The 16,931-nt window shown below is 52.5% G+C and overlaps 1 protein-coding gene across 1 annotated transcript in view; it reads right to left on the bottom strand.

Moving 5' to 3' along the window:
- Nucleotides 1-14,557, bottom strand: part of GNB2 (G protein subunit beta 2) — a 271,009-nt gene extending 256,452 nt beyond the window's left edge. The window contains exon 1 of the mRNA XM_086946184.1: nt 14,436-14,557. The gene's annotated coding sequence lies outside the window, so the exon portion shown is untranslated. The remainder of the gene's footprint in view (nt 1-14,435) is intronic.
- Nucleotides 14,558-16,931: the final 2,374 nt, after the last annotated feature.

A 16,931-nucleotide genomic window follows, 5' to 3' on the forward strand; every position in this document is an offset into this window, starting at 1 on the left:
GTAACTGCAGACCTCCAACAGCTGGGGAGGACTTCTGGTGGCTGAATGGATGAATAGCAGAAGCCAATGCAAACCTATTTCAAAAGGAAACATTGGGTTTCAGGGTACTTCACAAAGGTGAAAGGGAGCGAAGCAGACAGCCTCCAATCTTCTAGGTCTTTCTTCTGCAGAGGAGGGGGCTAGTTGCCTCCAGCACCATGGCACTGACAGAGACATACAGTGACCTGTCATCTCAGGCACTCTTATAGAGTTCTGCTATTGCCCCAACAAAGAACCTGAATAGAAGGTGGCATGATTATGTTTGGGAAAATAATTACAAGTAGAGAGGGGTTGTAGGCTTGCCCTGGGCCCGAGAATGCTCAAGCGTCTGCCAAAATATATAGAAAGGATGGTATACAGCCATAGTCTTGTCACGGTTTCCATTTGCAGAGGAGTATCAGGATCCCTAGTCCACAATCGGATGACACATGAAGAGGAGATGGACCCGGGGCAGTCCATGCCACAGTCATAATCCAACCTGCAGACATTAAGTAGCACCTTTCCATCCATGAAATGAAGTGAAATCTTGAAGCCACTTTTGGAGCTTGATGTTGTACCTCCACAGCCTAATCCTTATCCTTGGATTGACGAAAGAGCTTCCCGGCCTGAACTAATTTAAATCTACCAGCCCTCTTCATCTGTGGACGGATGTAAGATCTTCGTACTGTGCTTTTTTATAATGAATGGTAAGTCTTGCTGAAATCATCCAAGGATTGATATTCAACCATCCAGGATCAGGAATGTGGGCCTCTACAGGCCCCAATCCTTCTTGACCTGTATGAGGAGTTTACACCAACTGGAGTCCTCCCCTCCTCATTGCGGGAGGCCCTCATCATAACCATCCTGAAACCTGATAAAGACCCTAGGCGCTTAAGACGCCTCTCCATGATAAATAAGATTCTGGCAAAACTCATTGCTTCGCGACTTCACCCTCGTCTTTCCCAGATGATCCTAACTTGCGCACATTCTTTACCTTCCTTCACACAATGGATCCGCACCTACAGGCCGCTGCTGTATTCCTTGACGCCTCAAAGGCATTTGACTCTCACAAATGACCTTATCTTTTTCACCTTCTCGAGCGTCTTGGTGTAGGTCACCAATTCTTTCACCTGATTCATTCGCTGTACACCCGGCCTGTTGCACATCTGCAGATTAATGGCACAATCTCTGCCCCTTTTGCAGTTGCCCGCGGCACACGCAAGGGATGTCCACTGTCGCATATTCTATTTGCTAATGCAATGGATCCGCTTGAGGCCCGATTGCGTTAATACCATGCACACTGCGGCCTTGCCTTCTGTCCAAGGAGGATTCTCGTCTCTATGTATGCGGACGATGTTACCTTATATGCTAGGGAGCCCTCGGTTAACCTGGACCCGCTCCACGTGGAGTTTACTCAATTTGGTGGTATGGCAGGTATTACTGTCAACTGAGCGAAATCCGTTCTACTCCCACTCACGAGACCATGCAGATTTTCACTCCTAACTTTTGGCCAGGGACTCTTGCCAATTATTTGGGGGTGTGGGTCAGCCGGAACACAGATAAGCCGTGGCGAGACAACCATGGCAGGCTGATGACATGTTCGAGGACAGAGTGGCTGTCTGGTCGAAATTGCCATTGTCCCAAACTGGCAGAATGACTATTGCTAAAATGGTTATACTTCCCAAATTCCTATATTTACCAGTTTGCCCCTCTTACTCCCGCCAACTTCTGTAGGCAACACTGATCTAATCGTGTTTCTCTAGCTTGGGCGGGTAAACAGCCTCGTGTGTCTTTGGAAATCTTGATGCTTCCTTTTGAATAGGGTGGCTTTGGGGCGTCCCACATGGATCTTTACTTCCTTAGTGCCAGGCACACTTCATGCATTTCTGGCTCCACCCCATCAAATTCCAGCCTGGCACCGCTCCTGAGGCAGACCACATGGCCCATGCCCACTTCAGGCAGGACTCTATGGCCCCCCCGCCATGTGCGCCAACAGGTGGACACCATGACATGCCCCGTCTTGGCGTGACGAGCTGTGAAAGAGGGCATGCCTTGACTAACTGTCTGCTATGTTGGTTCCAATTTTGGGACACCCGCTAATCCCCATGGCCTCGGAGGCGGGGACGCGTGCGCGTCTTTGATGGCTTCAACTCACGTCCTTTGGGGGCGGAATACCCCGATTACAGCTTATTACCTCCCAGCAGATTTTTCAGGACCCTTCTTTTGGATTTTATGACCTATTGCCAACTCGGAGAGTTCATGCACAACCTTTATGATACTTTCCTGGCGGCCCCCCACATGTTCATGGCATTTGAAAAGATGCTCTCTAACCCCTCGCCCCGCAGGTTGATTACGCAAATCTATGTCAGTATGCAGTGGACAGTGCCAATCCGGGGTGCCTCTGCTCGACAGGTTTGGTTGCACGATGTTGATGTGGTGCTAACAGAGGAACAGTGGGGCTTCTGCTGTGCTCAGCCTAAGGCTTTACCTCCAAACTATAGGCGGTGCTTGATCCATTTCAAGTTTTTACACAGAATTTATCACACACCGGTGAGACTTCAGCGAATTAGCCTCATGGAGGATGCATGCTGCCTGCAATGTGCTGCACTGCGCGCAGACTTCCTGTACCTGGCACAGGAATGCCCTGAAATCCGCGACTTCTGAGAGAAGGTGTTCCAGGAAGTCCTTGGCATCACTGACCACTCTCCAGACTACAGACCCTGTGTTGCCCTCCTAGGCTACGTCAAGAAAATCCCCCCGAGTGTCCATCGGCTAACGGCAAAGCTGCTGTTGTTGGGGAAGCGCATAGTGGAGTTTCATAGGAGCAGCTGGTTACATGACGCTAGATGCTGAAGGCGTATTGGGAGTAGATGCCTGGCCGCTCCCGTCCTAGAGATATATAGGCCCACTTGACAACTTACTTTCGACTACAAGATGAGCGGATGGAGAGTAGCCGCGACCCTGGCAACTCTTCCTAAACTGCGGTTACGCCTGACTGCCCCTCTCCCAATGACGCCTTGTCTGATTGCCCGATTCACTCTAACGGATGCCATGACCATTCAACATGTTGGGTGAGCTGACTTTGGATCCCCCTGCTACGGCGGAGTGTAGACTTTACCGAGTGGCTGTTATTGGTTATCTCCTTTTCCTTCTCCACTCCTATCCTTCCATCCCCCCCTTTTCCCCTCTTCCCCTCTCTGTCATCATTATGTTGCCCCTCTACTGCATCCTTAAGCGGACGAGACCACTGATTTTTGACCATGCGTTGTATCGGATTTTGAAATGCAATCTGTATTGCTGGTATTGTGTTTTTGCAAAATCCAAATCAATGCAATTATATTAATAATAACCATCCAGATTCAACCAAGGTCTGATCCAGGGTTCTCTAAGCCCTGTTCAAGGATCAATGTGAGATACCAAGCCACAAAGGACTGTTCCAAGATTATCCTAGCTTCATCAAAGCATTCATGTAAAATCTTACCAGCCTCATCCAATGACTAATCTAGGATTCTGTTAAGACCAAGCAAGGACTGGTGTAAAATGGCCAGCCTGACCCAATGGCTGATGACAGAAATGACCCTCCCCATCCAAGGATTGTAGAAATAGAATCCTGGTCTCATGTAAAGAGTGTTGTTAGACCACCCGAGGCTGGGGCGACCATCTCCTTCAAGGTCATTTCAGGTACTGGTACCTATTCTCAATTTTCACCTACAAATCACTGATAGTCCAAACAGTTCAATGGAAGCAAAACAAGACTACAGCGCCCAGAATGCCTCAGGCTTTCACTCACACGTTCAGGACTGAATACAGTGTCCATAATGACCATGAGGGAGATGGTCACCGAGCCTCATCCAATGATTCATGTAGGATCTGGTCCAAGATTCTCCCAGCCTCACCCAAGGGTTGATTATATACATTACCAGCTGCATCCCAGGCCTGATGAAAGACCTCCCCAGTCGCATCCCAAAGACCTCCTGTCGTCATCGAAGTGCTGATGTAAGACATTCTCACTCTCAGACAAGAACTCTTCACAAAGGAAGCTGAATTCCATGAGGCATCTCACCACCGACAAAGAAGGTAAATAAGGTACAAGATATATGGTTTTTCAATATAAAACACGTTTACAAGGGCCAGCTTCTCCTTTTCAACACTCGGAGAGGCAGCAGACATCTCTAAACGAGGACCTGGGTTTCTCAAGTCTGTTTCCACATTAGCTTTCAGCAAATTATCACAAAAAACAAAGCTTAGAATGAATATCCTTGAATAGAAGAACAAATGCCCAAGATGTCCTAAAAGTAAAAAGAATTCTGTACCTACAGAATCTTCTGTGTATGCGACCAAAACCTAAATTAATTCTAGGAATACCCCAAGTCAGTATTAGACAACTAAACTTTGTGATTTGTTTGTGTTATGGATGGTTTCTTGATGTGTATGTGGGTGCTCTGAGGGTTTCACCTGTAGGTAACGCTAACCATGAATTAAAACTGTGAATAGTGTAGCAACAAGAGTAATAAGACTATATAAGAAACCAGTTAGGGATACACTCTGCAGAACATCATGGCAAGAAACAACGTATCATCTATTCTAATTTGCCACGGTCTCCAGTGAGGCAGTTGCAAAGAGAATTCTAAATGGATAAAGAGACTCAACACAAAAACACCTTAAGGACTAAAAGACAGAGAAGAAAGGATCCATTTGTATTTCAAAGGTGCACATTGTTGTTTGCAATATTGATGTTCTTTGAACATGTAGTTGAAAATAAATATGTTGGTGTACAGCATAGGAAGCATTTGATAATTCAACAGTTATTTGTTTTCTAACTTAACATTAATTTATGTGTAAAATTAGGGTAAAAATATTTCAATCCTGAATATAAATCAGCATAAATCCAAGCACAGTTTCTAAAAAATTGGGAAAGGTACTCTAATCACAAGCATTTAGCTTTACTTAGTTTTGAAACAAATGAAAGTTTATCAAAAATGTCTTCATCCACAGTTGTCCCACTTTTCATCTTGTTTCCCATTGCTATTTATCAGGCCATAAAATGTTGCTAGATACAATGCAAACAAGAAGATTACAGTACCCGTCATAGGCAGAAAATGCATTTAGTATACAAGCATATGAAGTAAGCCTAAAATAAAATTTTTAAAGAATCACTGTAGTCCATCATCATCATCATCATACCCAAAAAAACAAAGATGATGAGGCTGTTTGGGCCAGGCTTCTGCTCACCGCACACACTCGTAAGAGGATACTGGTGTGGATAATATAACATATTTATCCCCTCCCTTCCCAACATCACAGCGAAACAGCGTTGCAACAGCGTTGCAATATCAAATGTTTCCAATTGCTAATGTTGATATTTAGGTCGGCAGCCATAAGATCGCGACCCTAGCCTCTACATGGTGACATGCGGCAACCAGCTTGTACCACCTACTTTAACTTGTACATCAGAACTCTAACGCAGCTTATTGGTCACCATCTACCAAACATCACACAATGCCTTCAGCACTTGTACGTTTGGATGTCACTGGACCTAGACACCAAATGGGCCATCCAGGGGGTCCCTTCTCATAGCGTAATATAGCCCACCTAAGATGTTTGTGGGAGGCTATATTCGACCCAGAGAAAGGGCTAACCTTACAGTCTAGATTATAACTGTAATTGTCACTAAATAGTGGCTAACAGTCAGTATAGGGACTCTGTGAACAACAAATAATGTGAATAGAATCCTACAACATTTAAAAACACTCTAGTGTACACCAATAATTAAAATCATCAGTGTATTATTAAAAATTAATAACATCATCAAACTTAGCAATACATAAAAATGCAACAAATCACAGATAAAAAAAACAAAAGTCGACGCTGCGTTTCGGTGTCTTGTGTAGATGGCAACACCTTCTTCAGGACGGTGTCACGGTGACTGAAGAAAGAGGAAAATCAATGCAGATGGCCAAGTTAAGAGGAGAGAACCAAATATGGTTGGAGAATGGCTCGTGTGGAGCCTGAAGTGGTAAAGGTGGCTTCATGGGTGGCCTCTGATGGATAGAGAAAGGAGCAAATGGCTCCTGATGGGTGTAGAAAAGGAAGGCAACTGTTGATAGCTCGGTCGAGAGAGCCTCTGGGGTCCTCAGGAAAAGAGAAGAGAACCTCCGACAGCTGGAGAAAGGTAATTACTAAGAGGTAAGTATGGCCTCTAATGGATGGAGGAGGAGGGATGAGGATCTCAGACGGCTAGAGAAAGAGGACTTGTTGCAGAAACCGAAAGAGGGAAGATGCCAAGGCTGTAGAAATTATCCTGGACCACTGGCAGCTGTGGAGAGCACCTATGTTGCAAGAAAAAGCAGAGGGAACCTCTAAGGTAGAGACCAAGGCAGAAAGGGACCACTGATGACTGGAAAAGGGGGATGGTCTAATGAAGGAAAAATGAAAAAATTGCTTCAGAAAGTGGGGAGGAGATGGGGAATGACACAGAGGACCTTTGATGGCTGTGGTAGGAAACGCCTAGGCCTTGCGGAACAGGAAGAGGACTAGGATGGCTAAAGAGGGGAGAGAGACTAATGGATCACCAAAGACAGAACAGGACTTTTGATTATGAAAAGCAGGGGTGATACCCTCTCGCGAAAAGGGAAGGCGCAAACCTCCTCTTGTGGTTGAAGAAAGATGGAAATTAACAATGACAGCTGGCGAAAGGGGAAGAGGACCTTGGGTGGATAAGGAAAGGCGAAGATGTCTTATGCTCATGCCCTAGAAAAGTGAGGAGTAGACATCAAAAGGGGTCAAGTACTTGTAATGGAGAGATGGCAGCAGCAAAAGAAAGAACATCTGGTGAATGAGAAGAAGTCCTCTTTTGGCTCAATGAAACTTAAATCTTATGGCTGGAAAAGGGGGCAAACATCAAAGACCTTTAATGGATTTTGATGAAACAGACAAGAAGGGAGACCAGCCCCTTTCATGCAGCAATGTCTCCCCTAGCCCCTTGCAAAGACACATTCCAGGCCTCATCCCATTCATGAAAGGGCATTGCCACCCTGCCTACCTTTAAGAAGGGCATCTCCCTGCCTCTGTTTTACAGAAGTGACTTCCCTTTGCTTTACCTGCTTGAGAACTGCAGGAGGTACCTTATTCTGTAAGGGTTCCATGGCAAACAAATTCCTAAATTAGATAAGTGTCCCGCAACATAGCCTCACAAGTCATTTTCATTTGCATGTGGTGTGTTAAAACCATCACCAAGCAGTGGCAAAATCAACAGATCTTGCCTTTGATGCTGACCTATTTGGGGTGCCATTTTTTTTTCCAATCAGATGGCCGTCGGGCATGTTTGCATACGCATGGTGGCCATTTGTAATGGTTTTGCTTGTGCTTTATGAAAAAACAAAACAAGATGGCTGTTGTGAATGCACAGGGTGGAGACCAGAGAAACAGCAAGGGGAGCAGGCAAAACAGGTTCGAGGTTACCACAGCGTACAACTGCAAGCTCCATCCTATCACAAGAGCCAATGCAAAACAGAATAGCAAAGTCAAGTCACCTTCCACAAATGTCAAGGAGAGCCAACCCAACAAAGGGGGAGGAACAAAAGACCACTCTTGCTCTGTAGGCATGCTCTGTGTATGCAGCCGCGCATTGTTAATATGAGGTCTCGAACAACAGGTACAACGGTCTGTAGGTGAGAACTAAGTAAAGATCATTAGCCTTCCTGCAGCAACCAACTGTGGGCTTACAACCACACTGGACCATCTGGCATCTGCCATGTGGTGTTATGTTAGCACCCCCACCACGCAGGCATTAGCCCACCCATTTTTCTGCCAAGGGGGTCTTTATAACTGTGCGATTCACCGCCAAGGGTCTTAAACCGCCTCGCTCCCTACCATCGGATCGTATTCAACCTCATCTCTATTGTGGTCTTATTCCACCCGGCTCCCTACCATGAGATCACACACCACCCTCACCACGGGGGTCTTATTCCACCCTGCTCCCTATATCCCACCCGGCTCCACCACGGGGTCTTATTCCACCCTGCTCCCTACCATGGGATCATATCCCACCCGGCTCCACCACAGGGTCTTATTCCACCCTGCTCCCTACTGTGGAATCATCACACACCACCCACACCACGGGGTCTTATTCCACCCTGCTCGCTATCATGGGTTCATATCCCATCAAGCTCCACCACAGGGTCATATTCCACCCTGCTGCCGATCATGGGTTCATATCCCATCAAGCTCCACCACAGGGTCATATTCCACCCTGCTGCCGATCATGGTTTCTTATTGCATCCCCTCCTCTCCACAGGTGATCTTATTCCACCCTGCTGGCTATCATGGGATCTCATCAAGCTCCACCGCAGGGTCATATTCCACCCTGCTGCCGATCATGGTTTCTTATTGCATCCCCTCTCTAGATGTCTCTTATTCTACCCAGTTTCTCATCATGGGATCTTAGAACCACCTCCTTCCACTATGTCTTATTCCACCAGCTCCCTATCATGGGTTCTGATCCCACCCCTACTCCACCACAGGGGTCTTCCTCTAGTGGGTTTTTGAGATGGAAACATTTCCCAGACTGCGCTCCACCATGAGGGCTTATTCTAGCTTTCTCTCAGCCATGGGAACCCCTTTCACTCTGATGCACACCGTGTGTCATTATTCCACCCATCTGTCTGCCACTGGTTCATGTCCGAGGCTGCCCATCTGTCACGAGGTTTCATCTTACCCCTTCTCCATCACTGGGACTCATCCTGCATTGCTCCCTTCTGTAGTGTCCTATCTCACCCATATCCACAGTGGGAGTCTTATTCCACCCCTTTCTCCCCCCACGCAGTCATATATATCCCCGTCTTCCATTGTGTTCTATTCGTGCTGCCCCTGCCCCGCACACCGGGGAACCCTGGCACCAACGGAAGCTACCACATGAATCCCACTCTTTTTCTTCATCATGCTTTGTTAGACGCCTTGATGCCTTCGGGTTATTGTCTGCGCGATATAAATTTTATTCAAATCATAGGGGTCTTATCACACCCCACTCTGTGCCTTGCCCTCATGAAAGCTCCTGGTGCTATCATAGGCCAAGATCATCTAATCTTTGAGGAGACCTCTACCCTCATGGACAGCTCCTGGTCCTATCCTAGGCCAAGATGATCTAATCGAAGAGGCGACCTCTAACCCACATGGACAGCTCCTGGTCCTATTTTAAGAGATCGTCTAATCCTAGAGAATACCTCTAAATCTCATGGACTAGCTCCACGTCCTATCCTAGGCCAAGATCATCTAATCCTAGAGGATACCTCTAACCCTCGTGGACAGCTCCTCGTCCTATCCTAGGCCAAGATGATCTAATCGAAGAGGCGACCTCTAACCCTCGTGGACAGCTCCTGGTCCTATTTTAAGAGATCGTCTAATCCTAGAGGATACCTCTAAATCTCATGGACTAGCTCCACGTCCTATCCTAGGCCAAGATCATCTAATCCTAGAGGATACCTCTAACCCTCGTGGACAGCTCCTCCTGTGTCCTATCCTAGGCCAAGATCATCTAACCCTAGAGAAAACCTCTAACCCTCGTGGACAGCTCCTCGTCCTATCCTAGGCCAAGATGATCTAATCGAAGAGGCGACCTCTAACCCTCGTGGACAGCTCCTGGTCCTATTTTAAGAGATCGTCTAATCCTAGAGGATACCTCTAACCCTCATGGACAGCTCCTGGTGCTATCATAGGCCAAGATCATCTAATCCTTGAGGAGACCTCTAACCCTCGTGGACAGCTCCTCCTGTGTCCTATCCTAGGCCAAGATCGTCTAATCCTAGAGAATGCCTCTAACCCTCATGGACAGCTCCTGGTGCTATCATAGGCCAAGATCATCTAATCCTTGGGGAGACCTCTAACCCTCGTGGACAGCTCCTCCTGTGTCCTATCCTAGGCCAAGATTGTCTAATCCTAGAGGATACCTCTAACCCTCATGGACAGCTCCTGGTGCTATCATAGGCCAAGATCATCTAATCCTTGAGGAGACCTCTAACCCTCGTGGACAGCTCCTCCTGTGTCCTATCCTAGGCCAAGATCATCTAACCCTAGAGAAAACCTCTAACCCTCATGGACAGCTCCTCCCTTGTCCTATCCTAGACCAAGATCATCTAATCCTTGAGGAGACCTCTAACCCTCGTGGACTAGCTCCTCGTCCTATCCTAGGCCAAGATCATCTAACCCTAGAGAAAACCTCTAACCCTCATGGACAGCTCCTCCCTTGTCCTATCCTAGACCAAGATCATCTAATCCTTGAGGAGACCTCTAACCCTCATGGACAGCTCCTCCCTTGTCCTATCCTAGGCCAAGATCATCTAAACCTACGGGAAATCTCCAACCTTCAAGGACACCTCCTGGTCCCTATCCTAGGCCAAGATCATCTAATCCTGGAGGATACCTCAAAGCCTCAAGGACTAGCTCCTCGTCCTATCTTAGGCCAAGATCATCCAATCATTGAAAAGACGTCTAACCCTCATGGACAGCTCCTCCTGGTCCTATCCTAGGCCAAGATCATCTAATACCTCAAACCCTCAAGGACAGCTCCTAGTGCTATCTTAGGCCAAGATGATCTAATCCTAGAGGATAGCTCTAACCCTCATGGACAGATCCTGGTCCTATCCTAGGCCAACATCATCTAATCCTAGAGGAGACCTCCAAACTTCAAGGACATCTCCTGGTCCTAACCTAGGCCAAGATCATCTAATCCTAGAGGAGACTTCCAACCCTCATGGACAGCTCCATGTCCTATTTTAGGCAAAGATCATCTAATCCTTTCGGAAACCTCTAACCCTCAGGGACAGCTCCTGGTCCTATCCTAGACCAAGATCATCTAATCCTATGGGAACCTCTAACCCTCATGGACAGCTCCATGTCCTATCCTAGGCCTGGTCCATGACTCACATCTTATTCACCCCAGCCCTGACCCATGGCTCCTTCTCTTTACCCACAACAGGCCTCTCCCATTGACCTATGTCTGTTATGTTCTTGTTTGTTTATCGGTCGTCCTGACCCTTGTGGGGGTCTCTTCCCTGACATGGGGAGTTGCTACATCCTGTACCGTTCTCCAGTATGTTGTTGTTTTGCTCTACCTGTTTCTCCTTTCCTGACCATTTGTAAAGCTGTTTGCACTGCATAAAACGTTATAAATAAAATAAAAATGTACACTCATCACCCCGTGCCACCCCAGAACCCCGGTGCTGATCCCCAACCCAAGGCTCCATCCCCTAGGCCTGACCCACAGCTCCTCTCACTAGCCCACCCCATCCCCTAGGACTGGCCCACAGCACCTCTCACTAGCCCACCCCATCCCCTAGGACTGGCCCACAGCTCCTCTCACTAGCCCACCCCATCCCCTAGGACTGGCCCACAGCACCTCTCACTAGCCCACCCCATCCCCTAGGACTGACCCACAGCACCTCTCACTAGCCCACCCCATCCCCTAGGACTGACCCACAGCACCTCTCACTAGCCCACCCCATCCCCTAGGACTGGCCCACAGCACCTCTCACTAGCCCACCCCATCCCCTAGGACTGACCCACAGCACCTCTCACTAGCCCACCCCATCCCCTAGGACTGACCCACAGCACCTCTCACTAGCCCACCCCATCCCCTAGGACTGGCCCACAGCACCTCTCACTAGCCCACCCCATCCCCTAGGACTGACCCACAGCACCTCTCACTAGCCCACCCCATCCCCTAGGACTGACCCACTGCTGCTCTCACTAGCCCACTCCATGCTCTAGGACTGACCCACAGCACCTCTCACTAGCCCACTCCATGCTCTAGGACTGACCCACAGCACCTCTCACTAGCCCACTCCATGCTCTAGGACTGACCCACAGCACCTCTCACTAGCCCACCCCATCCCCTAGGACTGGCCCACAGCACCTCTCACTAGCCCACCCCATCCCCTAGGACTGACCCACAGCACCTCTCACTAGCCCACTCCATGCTCTAGGACTGACCCACAGCACCTCTCACTAGCCCACTCCATGCTCTAGGACTGACCCACAGCTCCTCTCACTAGCCCACCCCATGCTCTAGGCCTGACCCACAGCACCTCTCACTAGCCCACCCCATCCCCTAGGACTGGCCCACAGCACCTCTCACTAGCCCACCCCATCCCCTAGGACTGACCCACAGCACCTCTCACTAGCCCACTCCATGCTCTAGGACTGACCCACAGCACCTCTCACTAGCCCACTCCATGCTCTAGGACTGACCCACAGCTCCTCTCACTAGCCCACCCCATGCTCTAGGCCTGACCCACAGCACCTCTCACTAGCCCACCCCATGCTCTAGGCCTGACCCACATCACCTCTCACTAGCCCACCCCATGCTCTAGGCCTGACCCACAGCACCTCTCACTAGCCCACTCCATCCCCTAGGACTGACCCACAGCACCTCTCACTAGCCCACCCCATCCCCTAGGACTGACCCACAGCACCTCTCACTAGCCCACCCCATCCCCTAGGACTGACCCACAGCACCTCTCACTAGCCCACCCCATCCCCTAGGACTGACCCACAGCACCTCTCACTAGCCCACCCCATCCCCTAGGACTGACCCACAGCACCTCTCACTAGCCCACTCCATGCTCTAGGACTGACCCACAGCTCCTCTCACTAGCCCACCCCATGCTCTAGGCCTGACCCACAGCACCTCTCACTAGCCCACCCCATGCTCTAGGCCTGACCCACAGCACCTCTCACTAGCCCACTCCATCCCCTAGGACTGACCCACAGCACCTCTCACTAGCCCACCCCATCCCCTAGGACTGACCCACAGCACCTCTCACTAGCCCACCCCATCCCCTAGGACTGACCCACAGCACCTCTCACTAGCCCACCCCATCCCCTAGGACTGACCCACAGCACCTCTCACTAGCCCACCTCATCCCCTAGGACTGGCCCACAGCTCCTCTCACTAGCCCACCTCATCCCCTAGGACTGGCCCACAGCTCCTCTCACTAGCCCACCTCATCCCCTAGGACTGGCCCACAGCTCCTCTCACTAGCCCACCTCATCCCCTAGGACTGGCCCACTGCTGCTCTTTCTAGCCCACTCCATCCCCTAGCCGTGATTGACAACTCCTCTCTGTTCCAATCCCAGTCCATCCCATGGGTCAGATCGACAGCTCGCCTCCCTCGCCATACCCTAGACCGCATCCACAGCTCCTCTCCCTGGTCCAGCCCGCCCCATCCCCTAGGCTTGGCCTACAGCTCCTCTCTCTCTCCACCCCCTAGGTCTGATCCACAGCTCCTCTCCCTGGTCCAGCCCACCCCATCCCCTAGCCTTTATCTACAGCTCCTCTTTCAACCCACCCCATCCCCTAGGCTTGGCCTACAGCTCCCCTCTATCTCCACCCCCTAGCTCTGATCTACAGCTCCTAACCCAGTCCATCCCCTAGGCCGGAGCCACAGTTGCCCCCTCTCTATCCCCGATCCACAGCTCCCCTCTCTCTCCACCCCCTAGCCTTTATCTACAGCTCCTTCTCTCTCCATCCCCAGCCCTGCTCTACAGCTCCCCTCTCTCTCCACCCCCTAGCCTTTATCTACAGCTCCTTCTCTCTCCATCCCTGAGCCCTGCTCTACGGCTCCTCGCCCCTCCATCCCCGGGGCCGGATCCCAGCCTCTTCTTCCGAGCCCAGCCCATCTCTAGGCCCGATCCCAGCCTCCTGTCCGCCGCAGCCCCCCAGCCTTGAGCACGGCCCCCCGTGGTGCCCTCCTCGAAGAGGGGGGGGGCGCTCCTGACCACCGGCCACATTCACCCCCCCTCCCCCCCCATGCAGAGAGGGGTCTCCTCCCCTAGCCACCGCCCTCCCACAAAAGCCCCTTCCATCGAGCCGTGCCCGAGGGTGCCCCCGGCGGAGGCGGTGCATGCCCGGTGGGTGACCCCCCCTCCCGGTGTCAGGGTCACCCCGTGGAGCCCCCACCCCCCTCCCCCCCACTCCTCCTCCTCTCAGGCCCTCAAGGGTGGATGCAGGAAGGGGGGGGACTGGGCCGGAGATCCCAGGCCTGCCCCCCCCACCCCCCGGGAAAGGGGGCAGTGTACCCCTCCCCGCCCCTCCGAAGGGTGCGGCGCCCCCCTGCCGCCCCTCTCTCTCCCTCGGCCCTCTGAGGATGGGAGGGGAAGGGTTTCTGGGCCGGAGGTCCCAGGCCGCCCCCGGAGGGATTATGAGGGGGCTTTACCGTCCCCCTCTACTGTGCGCCCCCCCCCTCTACTGTGCGGCGCCCTCCCCTGCCGCCCCACTCTCAGCCCCTCACCCGCCCCCCCCCCTCGGCCCTCCTGAGGATGGGAGGGGGTCCTGGGCCGGAGGTCCCAGCCCCCCCAGCGGGAACAATGTGCCCCCCCACTGGCGCCCCCTCGCCTGTGCGGCGCCCCCCTGCCGCCCTCACCTCTCTCCCTCTCCCCTCGGCCCTCCTGAGGATGGGAGCAGGGATGCTGCTGCTGCTGCTTTCCTTCCTGAGCGGATGAGCTGCCCCCCCTCCTCCTCGTCTCCCTTACCCCCTCCCTCCGCTTCCCTTCCCGGGGTGGAGCCTCCCCAGCCCCCCCCCCCAGCCCTGCTCCTCAGCCCTTCCTCCTCCTCAGGCCTGTCTGCGGCGAGGGAAGCCCTGGGCCCGCCCCGCTCCCTCCCTCCCTCCCCTCCTGCCTCCTCTCTCCTTCCTCCTCTCCCTCCATAGCAGCACCGACTGCTAGGGTGGATCCGGGCCTCGGCCACCGGGCACAGGGCTCCGGCTCTCCTGCCCCAGGGTCCGGCCTGCCCTCTCCCCAGGGCTCGGGCACACCCTGCACAAGGCCGGCCCCTCCCTTCCTCGGAGTCTGCCAGCCCTCCTTCCAGCACAGGGCCTGCCTGCCCTCCCAGCACAGGGCCTGCCTGCCTGCCCTATCTCCTGCACAGGGCCTGCCTGCCCACCTCCCTGCACAGGGCCTGCCTGCCCTCTCTCCTGCACAGGGCCTGCCTGCACTCCTTCCAGCACAGGGCCTGCCTGCACTCCTTCCAGCACAGGGCCTGCCTGCCCTCCTTCCTGCACAGGGCCTGCCTGCCCTCCTTCCAGCACAGGGCCTGCCTGCACTCCTTCCAGCACAGGGCCTGCCTGCCCTCTCTCCTGCACAGGGCCTGTCTGCCCTCCTTCCAGCACAGGGCCTGCCTGCCCTCCTTCCAGCACAGGGCCTGCCTGCCCTCCTTCCAGCACAGGGCCTGCCTGCCCTCCTTCCAGCACAGGGCCTGCCTGCCCTCTCTCCAGCACAGGGTCTGTCTGCCCTCTCTCCTGCACAGGGCCTGTCTGCCCTCCTTCCAGCACATGGCCTGCCTGCCCTCTCTCTTGCACAGGGCCTGTCTGCCCTCTCTCCAGCACAGGGCCTGTCTGCCCTCCTTCCTGCACAGGGCCTGCCTGCCCTTCCTCCTGCACAGGGCCTGCCTGCCCTCTCTCTTGCACAGGGTCTGTCTGCCCTCTCTCCTGCTCAGGGCCTGTCTGCCCTCCTTCCTGCACAGGGCCTGCCTGCCCTCCCTCCTGCACAGGGCCTGCCTGCCCTCTCTCCTGCACAGGCCACGAGACATCCACACCCTGCACGAGACCCTGCCCTGTTTCATCAGGGCCCTGCCTGCCTTCTCTCCTGCACATGGTCCTCTCTGCCCTCCACACTGCACAGGGCACGAGACTCTTCCCTCAACCCTGGACATGGCCCTGTCCTGTCCCTTTCTAAGGGTCCTGCGTCCCTCCCTTCTCTCCTGCACAGGGTCCGCCCTGTCCTCTCCCCTTCCCAAGGCACCGGGCTTCCCTTCACACGGCTTCCCTGTCCTGTCCCTTCCACAGGGCCATGTGAGACCAGCGCTTGAAGAATGTCAAACATGATTAAAAAACAATTTAAAAGGAATTAAGGCCGCAGACTCGGAGGGATGTCCCCCTTTCATGGCCTAGTGCAGACAGCTTCATGCGCCCCTCAGATGGTGTGCGCCCTGGGCGTCCGCACAGCTTGCCTATGCTAATGGCTGGCCGTTCGGCTGGACTGTTCCCATGAGGCACAGGGTCAGACTGATTTGCATATGGCCATGTCTGAACTGGGGTGGCAGAGTGGGCTAAAGAACGGTGATGGATTAAACCCAGATCAGTTGACTGGGGGTGAGTGCTTGCAATGTTCAACACTCCTTCCATCATCCACTTTGGTTTTGCTTTGTCCGCCCAAAGTTGGCAGGGTATGCCCAGACGTGGGTCCCTTGCTCACTTTGCCACTGGAGTCAAGCTATCCTGACTGATGAAGGCTGATAGCCAGAAACCGGTCCTAGGATGCTTGATTCCGGTCCAAGGAAGACATGGCTTGGCAGTTCGGGCGAACAAAGCGGTACAAAAGTGGGTAGTGATGGACGGAGCATCTGAACCAATCAAACATTCACACCCAGTCAACAGATCTGGGTTTAATCCATCACTGTTCTTTAGCCCACTCTGCCACCCCAGTTCAGACATGGCTATATGCAAATCAGTCTGACCCTGTGCCTCATGGGAACAGTCCAGCCCGAACTGCCAAGCCATGCCTTCCCTCGACCGGAAACAAGTTTCCGAGGACCGGTTTCTGGCATTCCAGCCGTCTTCAGCCCGGCTTGCTTGAATCCAGTGACAAAGTGAGCAAGGGACTCACGTCTGAGCATACCCTGCCACACTTATGGCGGCCAAAAGCGGTACAAAAGGGGGTGGTGATGGACGGAGCATCTGAACCAATCAAACACTCGCACCCAGTCAAAAGATCTGGGTTTGATCCATCACCGTTCTTTAGCCCACTCTGCCACCCCAGTTCAGATATGGCCATATGCAAATCAGTCTGACCCTGTGCCTCATGGGAACAGTCCAGCAGAACTGCCAAGTCATGCCTTCCCTGGACCGGAAACAAGCTTCCTA

Source organism: Lissotriton vulgaris, chromosome 12 (genome assembly GCF_964263255.1).
Source record: "Lissotriton vulgaris chromosome 12, aLisVul1.2, whole genome shotgun sequence".
Classification (NCBI taxonomy): domain Eukaryota; kingdom Metazoa; phylum Chordata; class Amphibia; order Caudata; family Salamandridae; genus Lissotriton; species Lissotriton vulgaris.